Source organism: Eulemur rufifrons, chromosome 1 (assembly GCF_041146395.1).
Source record: "Eulemur rufifrons isolate Redbay chromosome 1, OSU_ERuf_1, whole genome shotgun sequence".
NCBI classification, from domain to species: Eukaryota; Metazoa; Chordata; class Mammalia; order Primates; family Lemuridae; genus Eulemur; species Eulemur rufifrons.
This window is the reverse complement of record NC_090983.1, coordinates 48,331,971-48,350,556: the sequence shown is the minus strand read 5'-3', so window position 1 is coordinate 48,350,556 and position 18,586 is coordinate 48,331,971. Positions and strand designations below refer to the sequence as shown.

Sequence of the window (18,586 nt, the reverse complement as noted above, 5' to 3'; positions counted from 1 at the left end):
AGAAACAGTGAGGCAGCCACAGGACTAGTTTCAGTTCACACAGCTAGTTAATCTCAGAAGAAGGATTTCCCCCTCGTCCTACTGCTAGTGCTGCCGAAGGCAATACATCTAGTTGGGGAAACAAAGGAGTCCTGTAAGATGTAGTTTTCTCTTCTTTAATTTTAGGGGTTTTTTGGCCTCATTCTCTTCACTATCTTTCCCTCCTCCCCCAGAACAGAATGGATGGGATAGGTAATTAGGATGTGATTTGGATTGAAGAGGTAAAGTCAGGAAGAGAAAGAATATTCTGATGTTTTTCCTTTTAATTCCTTACCTTGAGGATAAAAAGTCATCCCAAGTATTTCTCTTGGGGGAGGGGTGTGATGGGAGTATTAACCAAATATTTAGTCAATAAACATTAGCATTTACTATTTACCTGGCACTTGTATAGTCATTAATTTGATAAGTCAAAGGCTTGCCCTTAAGTAGCTTGCAATCTAGTGAGAAAAATCAATACAAACATATTACAATCTAATATTGCAAGCACCATAAGAGAAACAGAAAAAAAGTGATATGGGAATATGAAAAGATTATAAAGGATGTTAGCTCAAGAACAGCACAACCTGTGAGAACTCACTGAAGATGACTACAGACCTTTATCCTTGTGTGAAGGTCAGGAAACAACTGCAGAATTCTACCTAAGAGGAAACACATTGAGATTTGTGCCTTTGGCTATTAAATGAGATAATATTATGGCACATAGCAGGTGCTCAGTAAGTGCAACGTGCTTAAAAGCTGGGAAAATAATAAAAAGCCAGAGGGTGGGGAGGAAGGTGAAATAATTGTTCTTTCATCTTTTAAGGAGTTCAGGAACACCTCTTCCCCTACCTTTTCTCTTACATATCTTCTTCCCCTATAGCCATTGCTCAAATTATTTTATCAGTAATGCCAACGAGGGAACAGATTGCCACGATCAGCTCAATTGAGGTTCCACTCAATGTAGGAATTCCTTCTGTGCTGTTTCTGGTGGCTAATCCCCTCATCCACCACATACTTTCAACTAGAGCAAGCATGAAACTTCAAGGCAGCCATACCATTATTGGACAGTTTGAATCATTAGAAAGTTCTTTCTCACATTGAGTTGAAATCTGCCTCCCTCTAATCCCACCCATTAAATCTGGTTGTGCCTGCTGGAACTTCAAAAAATGAAAATACTTCCTTACTCACATGTCATCCCTTCAAGTGTTTGCAGGCAACTACCATGTCTGCTCAAAGCCTTTTTATCTGGCACCAGATGGTGAGGCACATGCCTTGTCCTCTTGCTAAAGGGGGTTAAGAAACAGCAGCCACGGAGGAGGGGGAGATTCACAAAGATTCTGTTTTGTGTCTTTCATCATGCTGGGCTGCTTGGAGTGGCTTTGGGCAGTGCTGAAATCATGATCATAGTGCACACTTTCTCATGGTCATAATATGGCTTGAAAGAGATGAAGAAATGGGTTAGTTCAAGAAGCCCTTGGAGTGGTGTGACCTCCCCAATTAAGCACAGGCCCTACGGATTATTAAAAATCTATCCCGTGGAGGGTTCCTCAAATCACCAACATAATTAGCCCTGTGGAACAGCTCAGATGTTGCATTTTAATTTTTTTTTCTTAATGTTAGAAAATAAACTTGCCATGTGACCAGTAATTTGCCTCTTGAGAAGATCTGTAAGGTCTAACCATTGCTATCTCCTATATGCATAATTCCCTCTCACATTTTAATTTGGTTGGTTATATCACTATACCTTTTTGCCAATCACCCACCTTTACCAACCTTTGTTCCCTTCAGTTCCCACTGAGCTTTTCCTTATAGCTGAAGAAAGAAGTTGACATTTCAGAGGACTAACTCATGCTGGACATAGGGTTCAATCATAACATGACCCTAGAATGAGGAGATGCTAAACTGTCAACCTTTGTGCTATTTTCCCCTCAATCACTCTCTTAAGTTTTATAGATAACAACGCATTATTTAACAAAGTATAACACTATTGCTGGATTTTACAATAATCGATGATCAGAGTTAGGGCTGTTCATAACATAATGCTTAAAAATTTTAATGTCATTTTTGTTCATTCCTTTATATAGCGACATAAAAAAATTCTACAGTTTGCATTTTTAAGTATGCACCCTGAAGACTCAGAATTGTTACACATACACAGTAAACAATTTTCTTGCTGTAATTCTTGATAATTTCTTGATAATTCAGAAACATGATTTCAAGAATCAAGTATTTCTAAAGATCAGATTACCTTTGACCCATGACAGCCAAGAATACATGATATTTTTCCTTTTCCAATGCAATATGAGAGGAAGACAACAGATCTGAGAACCTGTGAAATTCTCGACAAATTTAAACCTTGCTTATGTAAGCTACACACAGTGAGGCAAGAGGGAATTCAAGGATTTGAAAGGGCTTAAAGGGGTCTCTGCCAGGACAGCAGCAGTTTGAGTGTGCGCCACCACATCTGTACATTTGGCACAGTCATCTCGGTCTCTCCTTGGCATCTGTGGAAAAGGGAAGACAAGAAGAGACCATAGAGAAAAGAGCCTGTTGTTTCCCACCGTAAAACCACAAGGACACGGCTGTTCCCAGGAGGCAGAGCAGGAAGACGCCTGGAGATGTGCAAGGGAAGAGACACTGCTGACATTAAATAGTCACGGTCGTCTTGATACCAGGGGTCTGGTCAATGCCCTCGATGTGGTTACACAAACCACTGGCACTGTCCTCGCATAGAACTGTGGTCTCCGTCCCTAACTCGCTAGGAACCAGGCCACATAGCAGGAGGCAAGCGGCAGGAAGAAGCCACACCTGCACCCACAGCCCCTCCCCATCGCTCGTATCACCGCCCAAGCCCTGGCCCCAGTCAGATCCCCAGCGGCATCAGACCCTCGTAGGAGCTCGAGCTCCACCACAGACTGCGCAGGCATGCGAGGGATCCAGTTTGCACCCTCCCCATGAGAATCCAACGACTGATGATCTGAGGTGGAGTCAAGGCAGTGACGCCCCCACCTCCCACCCCATGAGTGGAAAACGTGTCTTCCACGAAACTGGTTCCTGGTGTCACAAATGTTGGGGATCACTGCCATAGAACACTGGTTAGAAAACTTCATCCAGCCATAATTATCATCTGGGGAGTCAAGAAAAAATGCTGGCTCCAGGACCTCACCACCCACCACCTCCTGTCAGATTTTGTAGTGTTAGGTTGGGCCCTGGAATCCATGTATCACGAGTGAGCTCACGTGGATACTGATGCAAGTGACTAGCGGTTCACAGCGGCATGGAAACTGTGGTAGAGTGAAATCCGTGGGTAAAGGCCAGTGCGTAGACAATGAGAGAGCACAGCCTGCTTCTCCAGAATTCACACAGGACAGGTTACACATGGGTGAAGAATACCAGGACAACTTAAGGAGAGAGTGTCCTGTGGTTAATGTAGCACTGGGGAATTGAACTTGGTATATTTAGCCGGATTTTTTCCCCAAGAACTACAGGTAATTCTGATATTCATCCCCAGTTGAGAACCGGTACTAATCTTCAAGTGTGATCTGTCAGTCACCTGGGATACTTACTGGGTCCCATCTCAGACCTGGAGAGTCAGAGCCTCCAAGGGTGAATTGTAGGAATCTACAATTTTAGCAACCTCCCAGAGTTTCTTTCATTTGCTAAAGTCCAAGGGATGTTTTTAGAAACAGCCTGGTGACAGCAAGCATGGGACAGAATGAAAAGTCTGTCTTACCTTCCCCATTATGAGCCTTGAAGATTTTATTCCTGTGGAAGTGAGATTGACCATTAAGAACCATACATGTAGTAATGAGGTGTATAAGGACTTCAACCCTTTGGCAATCCTGCAAATTATATCTTTCTCTTACCAATTATTTGGCCTTATAAATTCCAACTTAGAAAATCCAATTCAGGTATTAAATGCCTATGAACTCAGGAGAGGTGACTATCCAATTACAATTCAGGTGCCTGAGAAGAGACCGTCCTTCAATAAGTCTTCCCTAGTTACACAGACCCTGGCTCCTATACTTGGATCATTCCCTAATTTTGGTCACTTCCAAACAGTCCAGGTTTATGTATGAGTACCAAGTTCAGGAAGCACATTCCTTCAAAAGCTATGTGTTAAGTAAGCTACTTGGTCTTTCCAAACATCCTAGAAGCCACATTATATATTTTGTTAGTAAAAATCCACCTGAGCTTCACATGGTAACAAATTTTTAAGAGTTCTTATAGTGCTTACAATTCCACACCTCTATTTTCCCTTTCACTTCATTGTTTTTTTAAAGTAAATAACGAAAAGTATATGAGAAAACAGAAAATATACAACTGAAATATACCAAGTAAGTTTCAAACTTAAGGTTCAAAAATCAGAGTTGCAAAAGTTGTCTTGGCAAAGAAATCAGCGTACCTTTAAAGTATTTGATATTAATAATTAAATTGTATAATGTACAACTATGGCTACCTCTATGAGTACTGTAGGTGCCAAGAACTTTGTGAAGTATGTTGTGTGTATTAACTCATTTTATCTCACAACAATCACATGAAAGGCTCTTTTATCATCTCTTAGACTTGGGAAACTAAGGCACAGAGAAGTAAAATACCTTTGTCAAAGTCACACAGCTAATAAGTAGAAGAGCTGGAATTTGCATCTACTAAGTCTAACTCCAGAGCCTAACTTAACCTTTAGGCTCTACTATTTCCCATCTTCAATAGTGCAACATATGCAGGGAATGAGATACATTTAATTATTAGCATTTCCAGAAATCTAAGAACATGTACAATGACCAATCTATTTAAATAAAAATACTTCAGGTATATAAAATCACAATGCCTGCCTGTGTTTACAAGTACATATATTTATATGCAAACAATGGTATTTTATACTTTGTATTCTTACTCTAAGCATCAGATTTTTCATAATATATAAGGTAATACCTGTCCCTAAGCCTATGAGGAAAAGTTTTCCCACCTCCAAAGTATCAAATCTAAGAACATTGCAGGGTCCACACAATTTCTAGGTGAAGTTTAAATGCTAGTGTTAATAGCAGTAGAAGTTTTCTACCCTTACTTATAGTGTTTTATTTCCCTAGGCTCAAATTTTAAATATTGTTAATTCTCTGGTTCTCATTTTTCAGTTTATCAGTGAAGATTTTGCACAGAAATCACTTTTAACTCTATAGACACAATGATGATTTAATGATTGTCTTTGACCAAATAGTAGTCATTTCCATATCCTTAGCTAATATTTCACAGGAATAGCAATCTAGTAAGCCTGAGAAGAATTAGAATCTGAACTCTGGTTTGAAATTAGCATAAGATGACCAAGAGTCCAGGCCTCTGGACTATGAAAACCTTACTTCATAGACTACCCAGCAGACTGACTACTTTAACTAATACACATCAAAAATCACAGCTCTGTGTAAAATTTTACACAAACTTAACATTAGTGTATTGGAGCAAAGATTTATAAGAATTAGCTCATTATCTTTCACAATGGGTCTTCTCTTAGTACTTAGTACTTCTCTTAGTACTTCTCAAAGTACTTTTAAAAATTTTATATCTTCTTGTGTTATAAAAAAGTACACATCATATTATGGAAAATAAACATTAGGCTGTTCGTGAGGATTTAACTGAAAAATAAAAATACTCTTCCTGATCAAAAAGTAAATAATGCAGAAATGAAACTTTTTTACTCCAAGAGAAAAAAGTAGGAAACAGTACTACTCATCTGCAGTTATTTCACATACAAAGGATGTCAGTATAACCATCCCTGATAATCATGATGTGGTACCTTTAGCCAGGCCCACCAGAATTACAGAGCACCTCTTTTATTTATTTTCAGATGCTTACAGAAAAAAAAATGGAATATGGGCCCTCAGTTAATATTACATACATTTACCTAATCTTTGTGTTGCTGATATAATGATAAGATAATATCATAATGGCTATTTCGGAATCTCAGCCAAAAAGAAAAGAAAAAGTTGATTAGCATTAGCTTGCACAGCACAGGATATCACTCTGTGTGTGCTTTTCTTCTTTATTTTTAAATTCCATTTCCCATTATAAAATCAGGAATGTAAATGCTTTGTACAATCATATTTATTTCCAAAATAAAATACTCTCTTAGGCCCATGAATTTCAATCTTTTTTATTTGTTGATGACAGAACTGTCTTTACTAAAAGAGTAATGTCATTTTTCATGAAATAGGTATGAAAATCTGGTCATCTTTCTGAATCAGTTTATATGTATTTTAATCCATCTCTGCAATTTATGAGATCATAAAGTTGATATGGCAACAAATGGATCAAAAACAAAGGGGTGATTGTTTTTTATTAGTATCTATGCTGCCTTCTGTATTTTTTCATTGACTTATGAAAAATATGCTTATAAATTTCCTTTCAAACTGATTATACTGTGCTGAATATCTTGAAGCTGAACAGGGGGTGAGGAGAGCATTACTTTGGCTAAGGCAAGATGACCCTTAACTAATTCAGGAAGTGTAAGCTGTAACAGTATGATTATTATGATAAACAACTACTCATGTCTTGAACAACAACAGTGCACAGTACTCCAGCGCTGGCTCTGCAGACATTATCTCACATATTCTTCATAGCAACCAAGTCAACCCATTTCACAGATGATGAAATTGAGGCCCACAGAAGTTAAGTGACCTCTCTCTCACCCAATCTCTCCAAGCTGGTGAGTGGCTACGCCACAGTTTGACTCAGAACAATGCTATGTTCTTAATCATCACATTACAATGCCTTTACAGACCAGATACTGTAGTTCTCTACCTAGGCTGGAAATTAGAATTGCTTGTGTGAAAAATACTGAAAAATTAAACCATTCCCTACATATGAGCTAAGAGTATCACTATTTTGTTTAAGCTCCTGAAGTGATTATAGTGTGAATCCAGGGGTGAGAACAACTGGATTAGAGGATATCAAGGAATATTCATTTTCTTAAAAAGTATGAATATTTCTCTGATTAGTACAAGAACAACAATGAAAGTTCAAGTTGTTTATCTAGAACAGGAACCTGAAACGGGAACACCAGACGGGGCATACACCAACACCAGCATCGTCAGACGATTTGTTTCCTCCCCTCAACCTGTTCCTTCTGCCTCATGTGAAGAACCCACATGGCATCTCGGTGCTGAAGTAGACCCAGGAAGCTGCGTAACCCACGCCCTCCATCTACAAGTGATAGAAGAGCCCAGAAAAGAAACAGCTTTGCCCCACGTCTCATGCTTGCAATAAGGCAGACAAGAGCTTGAGTCTCCTGCGCCCTATTTCAATGCTTCTTTCACTGGAAAATTTTGGAAGCAGTAGAAAAACAGGTGGGGTAGGGAGTCAGCCAAGGCACCTGAAGAGAATTTCAAGAACCAGAGAGCAAAGACAAAAAAAAAAAAAAAATCAAAGCAGAGTGAGAAAGGAGAATAGCCACAATCTGCAAATAATGGGAAAATGAGAAGGAATGTATAACAAAGCAATGCAACTGGCCAGAGAAAAATACAGTAGGGAGACCTAGCAATTGCAATAACGTAGCAGTAAAATAAGGGGAAAACTCAAGGGAATAACCAAACTTTCCATTCAGCTTTATTTATTTATTTATTTATAAATCATGTTGTGTATTTATTAACCAAATGAACCCAAGAAAATAAAAACCAAACACACCCTTGCAGTGCTTCTGTAGCTAAGGAAATCTTGTCTGTACCTGGACGTTAGAGATGATGCTGTAACCCATCAGAATGTAATCTGTTAATGCCAACTGATCATCGTGGATAACATTATTTAAACTATCGTCTGTAAATATAGAAGTTACAGACACAGCCATAGAATGAGTCCTTATATTTTTATGAGTAACGATGTACTAGCCTCACGACTGGAAGATTTCTTATCCGGAGACCCTGAGCATTCCCGAGTTCTGTCGCAGCAGTGGTAGCACATATAAAGGGGCTGATCGTCTTAGCGCATGGCTCACTATGCCCAAAGCTCTTCTAACAGTGTGGGGCCTTATTACGCTGAAGAAGCCCTCACTGTCCTTTAATGCCCCACTCACACGGTGCTTCCTCAACCAGGCCTACTCTCCACTCTCCTCCTTCCTTGCAGAACCACTACCAGAATCAGAGCTGTCCTGACCATTTGCCTCTTGCGTATTCATCCGCCACAAAAAGTCCCTCCGGTTTTATTCAGTGCTATCAGGGTACGCATATGCCCCTGCCTTGCCTAGCAACAAGATAAGAAAACCAGCAGCACGACATAAGCCACCATCCCAGTGATCCAGTGATCGAAGGCATTGGAGGCATTACTGGAGGCACCCTGAGGCCAAAGCTGGCTGTGACAGGTGTGTGTGCTGATCCCCTGCCGGGAGAGTGTTCTCTGTCCATTCAGCTTTAGACAGCATGTCCAGGCCTACAGTACTTTCAAAATGGAAAGTAACATTCAAACAAACTTTAACTGTAGGAAAATCTCCAAGCAGAGAGACAGGGGCTGTCAGAACCCCCAAACCTGTTAAATATCATCTACTACCTTGCTACTCAAAATGTGGTTCAAGGATAAGCTATTTCAAAATTACTTGGGAGCTTGTTAGAAAAGTAGAAAGTCGGGCCTGCTCTGGTTGAGATTCTGCTCAACCAGAATCTGCATTTTAATAAGACTTCCTAATGATTTATATGCACATTAAAGTTTAAGAAGCACTGGCTCTACTATAAAAACCAAATTGAGGTATTTTTTTAAAAAAAAAAAAAACAAAACAGTTATTACACAAGTTGGGACTCAAGAACTGGGTAGAAGTCAATCCAACTAATTAAATTATTTGTTGATGTCCAACAATATGTCAGGCCCTGAGCTGGGTATTTCAGGAAATGAAGGTTCAAGGTTAGGCAAGTTTGGTGCAGTGCCCTTGAGGGAGAATGTAGAAAGCACATACATAAGAGGAAGACTTTGACTCACGCTCCAAAGGGAAGAAGTCAAGCAAAATGTAACAGGGTTTGGTGGAGCAGAAGCTGGAGTGCAGAGGGAGATCAGGAAACATGCAGCAATTGCACCGACTTTCTGACAGGTAGAAATGGCTGTAGGGAAGTGAGGGGGCCTATTCCAGGCAGAAGGAACAACGTAAGCAGAGATGCAGAACCCGGAGACCTGCTATGTGTTAAGGAAACACTGCCTTCGGTCTGTGGCAGGGTCAAACTGTTTCTAGGAGACTCCTGACTCTGTGATGATGTCTCAGGACTGCTAAGGTCAGGAGAGGAGGCCAGTGGGATTTCTGGGGCCCCTTTTCAACCACATGAGATTATATTTCAACAGTGGATTCCAACATTGAATACACAGGGTGCTTTTAAAATTATCACCCAGAGCTGTGCCAGGCATGTAGTAGGCACTCAAATATTCATTGAATAAATTAATAAATGAATGAGTGAATCAATCAATGAGATCAAAGTAAAAATGCAGAGCTACTTTGAGGATGGACAGCAGAGGGTCTTAACTGTTTGAGGAGAGGTTTATATGTCATTTGGTCAGGCGCTGGGGAAAAGTTTAATAACCAGTGACTGAACTTGGCTCTGCTTTGGAAAGCTTATTCTGCAAAACCAACTGTTAAATGGATTGGAAACGGAAGAGATTAGAGATGGGAAACTAGTCAGGAAGCCATCAAGGTAGTCTCTAGAAAGAGATAAGAAGACTGAACAAAGACAGTCACCATGGGAATAGAAAGATGAAGAAGCAGGCATCATGAGGCATCATGAAGATGGAGTCCATGGAATTATTTGTGAATTATCTGCAGAAAGCAAAGATACTGGGAAGATCCTCAGTGACTTGGAAAAATATGAAAATTGACACAGAGACACAGAATCACCCTGTTCATTTAGGAGAAAGATATTAATTAGAGTTTAGACACATTAGAGCTGAGGCACCCAAGAGTAACATAAAACTATCTCTTAAGTGGTTCAAAATGTAAATATGAAATTTACGAGGGAAAGCAGTGCTAAGATGTCACTTTAGGAAGAAATAATCTAGCACTAATAAAAAAGACACCACTGTATAAAAAGTATCATACAAAAGAGCAAAAAGGAGGTAATCTATAATCTATACAGCAACAAACATCAAAAGAAATCCTCAGAAATTTTTTTTTTTCAAATGAAGAAAAGGTTAAAAGACCATGTTGAGACGTAGGGGGAACAGTGACAGGAACAGGAGGTGGCAAAATAGAGATAATGAAATAGTGTGAAGGGGTTATAATGAAAAAAACAGAAACACATAAAAAGCCATGGGAAACTGGGACAGACACGTGCACTCACTGTTCTTTATACCTTTGAAGACTTAGAATCTTATAGGAATGGCAGAAAGCCGATTTTGCTCTTTATTTCTGTGAACAAAGATTTTTTACACACGAAGCAGTCACTCCTATGAGAAGTTAGCTAATTGCTCATGTCTTTTTTAATATAAATTGTTGCTGTTAAAAATCAGGCAATGACATCTTCAAATTCAGTGGGAAGAAAAATGTCTAAGGGCAAAGCAAGGGGTGGCTAGTCCAAGGACTTAGGATCTTTGTCTTTTTCATCATGCCCAACTCCACACAGCATTATTCTGTGTAGACATTTCACCTTTCAGAACAGTTTGTTTTGAAGATTTTTTTTTTTTCTCTGAGCCAGGTCACTTGCCTGAGAAAAAGAATGGTGAGAGCACCTGCTATACTTTGATAGATCCTCACATAATAGTTGTACTTTGTAGTTATCCTCCAGCTGCTGACAGATCTCACTAATTGGCAGTGTTTAGGTGACAAGTACTAATGAAAGTTCCTTCTCTGTTTTGACTATAAAGGAGACACCTCCATTGGTTTCCTTTCTGCCTCAGTTCAAAAAGGATACATTAAATTTCACCGTTCTCTTTTTGCTCTGGGAATCTGTATATTGTTAAAACGCTGTAAAATATCAACATTATTTTTCTTAATATACATGATAGTGGTTATTAAATTTTCTATAAAGAGGTCATTACTTATGTAATGTAAAATAATATAATGCAAATGAAGTACTTAAGGAATTATATTGCAAAACATTAATATCACCGGGATGATTCCAGAAAGGACAGTAATGTTTCCTTTATTATGAGAATTCACCTTCCCAAAAGCATTTCACTGTAAATGCACGCAAGAGAGGTCAAGGAGATCTACAAGAATAGCTACTTGATTTGTGCTTGTCATCCCAAGCTTCCTCAAATCACTTCTGGAAATGGGTAAGAGTGTGAATTATAAATCCACAAATACTTAATTTATGGGGATATAGAATCTGAAAAGCAACCAACATTTTGATCAAATAAACATTGTTTCATCTTAAAAACCTCAAGTAACAACAGAACTTACAATGCAGTATTTTGCATTCTGAAGCCCTTTATCTAGTACAGGGAAGGGGCAGCACATGCCCAATGCACGTATGGCATCAAAATAAGATTAAAGGACTCCAAAAACCAGTGAAACTTGATCCTGAAACGTTTAAGGGAGTTCTTTCAAGCCAAAACCTTCAACTTTAAGATGTAGCTTATTGACTTTATGAAAAGGCTTTTTTTAATTAGACAAAAACATTTACCACAATTTCATGAATTGTGTGGAAGCTGTCAGTTTCCAAGCTTTAGGTTGGGCCCCGTAACACAAATGTTTTGTTCCTTCTATTTGAACATCTATTGCCACATCTTGACAAAGTTTGCATTAGCCTTGGTGTATCGCTTCTCAGCAAAGCAAAATCAAACAGAACTACAAACCTCGACTCTGTATGAAAATGAAGAAAATGAAGAAAGATGTTCCCCAACTTTTGAGAGCATTCCAAAACTGCGTTTATTTTGTATTCATGGAGGTGGGGGGAGGGGGCAGTTGGCAATTTATTTTCCCTGAAGGACCCACAGCACTCCCCATCCAGGTTCACCATAAAAACTGTTTGTCCTCCACAGTCTGAGGAAGCATTCCGGGAAGCATCGTCCTGCCAGCTCTCCCTTCTCCCCACGGGCCCCCGCACATAACAGTGGCGAAGCAGATGGTCCTCCCCCTTCTCTTCTTCTCGTCCCTTCCGCAGTCCCACAGTGTCCTCCCACCCTGCGCTGACACCTTCACCAGCGCTTAGTGCTTAGTAGCGGAGGCCGCCCCTCAGGGCTCCCAGCAAGTACAAACTTTGGGGACCTTCTTTCTGCCTCATCGTCCCCATCTCACCTTGGTTCGCTGCAGAACTCTCCTGGGACCCCAGGCTTCGACTGTTATCCTCCCACACCTCTGTCCCCACACTACCCATTTCCCTGTAATGAAGAGAAAGACAAACCCCAAACTTCCCAGCTCAGGTGGGCAGAAGCGCTGCGGCTAACCACAGCGGCGCACTCGCCTTTGCCTCTCCCCTTCCCCATCCTCCCCATCCGTCCTTGGGAACTACAGCCTACCCCGGGGACTCCTCTGCTCCTCTGGCTTCTTCGACCTAATCGTAACTCCAGAGACTAGCAGGAGCCTCGCCTCTACAGCCTGGGGAGCAGCGCGTGGGCGCCCTCCTCTACAAGTGGGACCGCAGGACAAAGTGCAAACTCTATCGGGAGGGGGGCTCCCGGCCATTCCCTCGGGCGGCGTGCCCAGGTGCCCGCTCGCACTGCAGAAGAGGGCGGGGGCCGATCGGAAGGCGGCGCCCATTCCGGGGGCGCCGGGCTGGGCTGGGCGCCTGGAGCTTACCTCGGCGCGCGGGCCGCGGGCGCGTGGGGCAGTGGCTCGTCCAGCCAGGAAGCTGTTGCTCACGCTCTGGCGGTTGCGGCGGTCCCGCCAGGGCTGCGCTGGGGCTTCGCGCAGACGCTCTCCCGCGAGCTGCTGCAGCCCGGGCGGTGGCGGCAGCGGCAGTGGAGGTGGCGCTGGCGACAGCTCGGCCAGGCGCGGCCCCGGAACTGTCCAACTCTTGCCCGCGCGGGGCTGAGGCGCCCGGCCGCGGCCCCCGCGCTGAGCGCCTGCGCGCCCGGCCTCGCCCAGGTGAGGGGCGTGTGCCGGCGCCCGCGGGGTGCGCCCGCCCGGCCCAGCAGCCCGCCCGGCCCCCTGGCCTGGCCGAGGAGCCCCGGGTTTGGACGCGCCAGCGCCACTCTCGCGCCCGAAGCTGTGACGGTTTACCAAGCAGAGACTTGCGAGGCATACACACACGGGTGAATGAGGCGGGACCGTTCGGGGGCTCGTTGACACTGCAGAGCCTCCCGCAGCATCGCTGCCTTAAATCCCGCCTTTCCAGGCGTGCGCGCACCGCGAGGGAGAGGAGGCTCGGTCCCCACGACGGGGTCCAGCGCGGTCCTCAGCCCCAGGGCTTGCGTCCCTCGAGAAATTCTTGGCAATGGTAGAGGTCCCTAAACCGAGATGCCAAGTCGCGCGGTGGGGCGGATGTTTCAAATATTAGTCAAGCCGGAGTGAAACTCTCTCCTTGGAGATAGTCAGACCAACTATTTGTTTTTCCTCTTCGGCCAGCTCTGGGCTCACAGACCACAGCGAGCAGCCTTGGCATTTCTGGCGGAGCCGGGAAGGCCGGCAGCGCAGAAGGCATCACAGCCTCGCCGAGGAGCTGAAAGACTCCCGGGCGGGGGGCGCATTTTCCTCCGGGTTTCTTTTCTGTGTTTAAGTTTTCAAAAATAAAACATGTCATCGGTTACCCTGATGTAGGGCATCTTCGGAAAATAGTCCAAACGTGGCCAAGGTGCTTGATTCTGAAAGGGAAAGCACTTAGAAAACATTTAAGGAGAAAGGAAAAATAATTTTAAAAGAGCAGTTTTCTGAGGTTGCTTCTTGGGGGGAGAAGTTCAAGAGTCATAAAGGACAAGAGAGCTGTGTTTTACAGCAGGAATTTTTTTTTTTTTTTACAATATGATTTTAAAATATTATTTTTTGGTTCTCGGTTCTCGTCTCATATGATTGACACTAACTCCATAAATAATTAATCCTGCAGCTGTTAATGTCTTGGCATCGTCCAGAGTAAATATCTTAGCGTCCAGCCAAAGCCAGTGCTGTTCTCCAGGGTGGGCTTGAGATCTGACAAACACACACACACACACACACCATCCTACGGCTTTCTAAAGGAGCAGGTTGTGTTTATAAGCCACCTTAGAATTTAGGGTTATTGCAAGTGCCAGCACACCTGAGGTACCAGCGTGAGAAAGGGCATACATCCAATTTATAGTCTTTGTATTTTTAGAATCCAAATATCTTCACATCCAGGTAGGCAGTCGCACTTATTACTAAGGACAGACACTTATGGGTATGCTGATTCTTAAAACTGTACCCTATTTAAAATTGCTACAGGAGGCAAGCACCAAAATTCAATTACTGTATTCCAAAAGAGCATAAGCTATGATAATTGCTTACATTATCTTTTACAATATTATGATCTTAAGATCTTTTCCCATTAATAAAGGTTATGTTGAAAACAAGTCTTTCTTGAATCCCTGAAGGTCAGTAAGATGAAGCTTTGGCAGATTGAGACAAATTCCAGAGGCAAAAGCCTTTCAAGAGGAACACCAAGCTTCCAGTGCCATGCACTTCAGAACTGAGAACAGGGTGGTTGTCACCGTGGTTGCCACTGAGCTCAGACAGGTATTGGAATCTCCAGGAATCTAAGTTGCAGAGAAAGGGTGAGGGCTCCTTAAGGCCTCCAGTCAACACCTTGGATTGCACTTGGAGGCAAATAAGTAACCGCTGCAGAGTGGAACACCTGTGAAAAGTGTTCCCTGTGGTTTGCACAATTTAGCAGCATGTGCATTTTTTATGTCCTGCAAACTGCAACTATATCCTTCTCTCCTCTCTGTCTATTTTTAATCACCTTTAGCTAAGACTTATGATGAAGAATAATTTGAGGATTGCATTTCCTAACAGCTGAAAGAAGCATAAAATATATGCAGACGACTCCCAGTTTTTCACCTGTGACATAACTGATGAAGAATCCTGCCCTTTGTGTCCTCAGCCAGGGTAGGAATAAGGCCTCTGTTTCAATCACTGAAACAATAACAGTGCCTCCCTTCTAAATGTGCTCCAATTTGGAAACAACATGAAACTAAAAAACACAAGATTTAAATGTATAGACAAAATTAAAACAGTTTCTGTCTAGATTTTCTGATTGCAAATGTGTGCCTATTGGATAATTTGGCAATGACCATGCCTTTCTAGTGCTATCTAGGGCATCCTTCTGTCCTCAAACCCTTCTACCACCATTTTTCTAGAACCATTGTTGCTCATTCCTGGCAATAATGGAGTAAAGCAGCTCAGAGAACTATAGCCCTAGGCAAGGAGCTTGGGAGAGTGGCAGGATAACAGCAGCATCAGAAGGCTAGCCCATCAAGGAGAGGGCCCAAATATCAAGGAGGAACTTAGCAGAAAGGGATTATTTTAAGCCTTTTTCTACTTTTTGTGTTTATAAGGTATATGGTGCATTGCTTCCTAAACATTAAAGACTTTAAGCAGACTTAAGACTTCTTTTAACTACATCCATAAATTCACACTTTCCAGTGGATAAAGAACTCGATGATAACAGGAACATCAACAAATTTGAAGATTTCATAGATCACTTACTTTTATTATGGAAAAAAATGGAAATGAGTTTATACATAAGATGTTATAAAACAAGGCTCTACAGACATTTTGGATCACTTTGCAGCCATCAGCAAGACTCTGGTCTCCAGGCTGGGGTCCATATTTTGAAAATCACTCTTGTAGTAGAAGAAAACTGGACTGGGAAGACCTGAATTCAAATTTCAGCTGTCACCTTCAAGCCTAGGACTCCAGTCCTATAAGATAGGACTGATTATATCATCCTTGTCTCAATAGATTACTGTAATACTCAAAAGCCATAATGTATGCAAAACCCTCTGGAGACTATATAGGAACATAAGGTACCGTTGGTTGATAGCCGTCTTGCTCGTATTTCTCTTTTCTGCCATTGCTTTTTCAGTATTTTGCATACTTTCCTTCAATGTGTCTCATAAATCCCATTAGTTTTTCACTAATCACCAGGAGTTTTCCCTGATAACTCTACTTTTGGATGGCTCCAGTGTCATGTCATGAGGCAAGCATGAGTCCTGTGCTGGATGAGCAGGGCTTGAGTTCTGACTTTGCATTTCCTTTCTAGTGTGTGATACTCTTCATTCCCTCTAAACTTCAGTTTCCTCACCTTTAATATAGGAAAATAACTATTAATATTTCTTCCTTATAGGTTTATACCAAGTACCAAAGCAAATGGGAAAATATTTTGCAAACTGTAAGACATATGACAAATGTTAATTACAATACACTTTAACAACCACTTAGGAAGTAAAAAGGAGGCTTATCTCCATATTTGCTATTAAGGTTTAAAGTGCACTAGAAATACAAAAAAAAATGTCTGAGACTTAAAACTAGAAAGAAGATAATATAAAATTTAGGCTATGAAATTATATTTGTTTACAAGTATGCATGAACATTTTGCAAATGTCAGAAAATATTATATTTTATTTCAACTTTCACCTTATAAGAATTAATGGGATAAGTGCTTCATAACATTTGTTCTTAATAGCCATAACTCAGGTTCAGTGAAAAAAAAAATTTATATTTGTTCAAAACCACTTACAGCAATTGTTTTAAGCAGATATGCCCACTCAAGATAGATAACAATGAATTGTAACAAAAAATTCTGAAGTTTTATTGATCAGTTAATTTTCAGTATCTTGGTCAGAAAAGGATTGCTGTATTAAAAAAATTTCAGTATCATTTTCTTATGTAAAAATAATAGAATTGATAGATCTTTAAGGCTAACAAGTTGATTTTATGCAGAAGTTCCAAATTTGACACAGACATTTATCTCTAAAAAAATCAATATAAAAATGTAGAAGTCTGTTCTAAATGGAAATCTTAAAGTTATTTCTGAGTTGATTTGTGTTTTACATTTGTCTCATTTTTAAATCTAACTGTATTATCTTTAAAATCTAACTGTAGTATCTGTATTCCGAAGGTGAAAGGATATAAAACTCGTTAAATCTCAAGCTTACTTGAGGAGCTATGCTATTCTTTTTTTCTCCCTGTCTTCGGGGATTGTTTTTTGTGAATCATTAGTATTCTTTGAAAAAGAATTGTCCTCTTGGCCTATAATTATTTTTTAACTGAAGACTGAGTTCCCTTTCATCTTTCCTTTTTTATATGAATACTCTTAGCAGAGAAGGTTCATGTATTTAAATTCCTTGCTCACTAATATATATCTTTCTTTCTTGCATTGTACACATTATGACTTATCTTGATATTTTTAGATTATTTACATATTTTTCCCAAGTGTGACTGAGCTCTGTTTGTTTTTACCCTTTCCTCATAAAAATTTATTTTCTTGATATCTAGTGGAATTGATGCTTTGCTGTGACATTGTGCCCCTTCTCTGAAGCAGTAATATCTTTTGGGTCCAGAGATGATCAATATTGTAAAAGTATTCTTTCTAGACCCTAACCGTGGCTTTACAGTAATAACAGTGCTTCTTGTTATGCATCTGTCCCCTTGAAACCTAATCCAACACAGCCTCGGGCGCCACGATGAAGGCTGCACCGATTTCACAATACCCCCAAATCCTTTCCTGATTAGATTGCAAGGTGATTACCCTGGTTAGCACATATTCCCCTTTTTGGCTCTTTGCTCTGAGATAAATATAAAATAATTAATCTTCTTTGAACTGCATTTGCAATTTTGATTTTTCTTCCACCTTTTATAAATCTGAATGTGGTAACACTCTTTTCAAAAATGTTGAATTATTTTCTAGGCACAGTTCTTTAGTTCGTTCTCTCCTGCATTTAACTCACAACTGCCTAGTAACTACGGAAGCTCCTCAATGGCTACTATCTTTCGGTTTCAAATTGTATTTTTTAAATAGTTATCCATTTTAACCTATGCCATAATTGTAGATAAATTACAAGTGTTGAACTTACTGTGCTGAATAATTTTCAAAATGCTTTAGTGTGTTAATAGCCAACACTTAGACCTTATTAACAAATGTTGTGTCCAGACACTGTATACGTGCATTGTCTCATTTTATTGCTGTGACAAACTATGAAGAAATTAATGCCCATTTACAGATTGGGAAAGTGAGAATCAGTAAATTCGTGATATGTTCAAGATCACAAATTGGCAGAACCACAATTCTAACCCAATTTTATCTGATCTTTAAAAAGCCCTTTGTATACTGCTTCTTGAGGTTAATCAAGAGTATTGATTAGACTGTAAGTTCCACCGAAAGTAGAAATCATATCCTACGCATCCTTCAGTCTCTTATAAAATCTAATATATAGTGCCTTACAAAGAACAGCTCAATACCTGTTTGCAGAGTACATGGTTGCATATTTTTTTTTTTCACTTGTATTAACAACTGTCACCACAGCTTTTGAAGCCATTCTCAACTTAGTCCCCTTAAGGCAGAGTTGCAGAAAAGGAGTCGAGAGGCTGAAGAGGAAGATGCCTATTTCTTGACAAATTCCAAATACATCGTAGCTTTTGGTCTCCCAACAGCCTTTGATTTTGGACTACAACCAGCTGGACCTCTCTAAACAACTCCTTAAATATGGTAGCTATCTCACA

The 18,586-nt window shown here is 40.8% G+C and overlaps 1 protein-coding gene across 3 annotated transcripts in view; it reads right to left on the bottom strand.

The window, feature by feature from the left end:
• The window catches only part of ZNF385B (zinc finger protein 385B), a 369,836-nt gene extending 356,629 nt beyond the window's left edge, over positions 1-13,207 (bottom strand). For all 3 annotated transcript variants that reach the window (XM_069492682.1, XM_069492761.1, XM_069493153.1), the window contains exon 1: positions 12,713-13,207. The gene's annotated coding sequence lies outside the window, so the exon portion shown is untranslated. The remainder of the gene's footprint in view (positions 1-12,712) is intronic.
• Between the last annotated feature and the right edge of the window lie 5,379 nt (positions 13,208-18,586).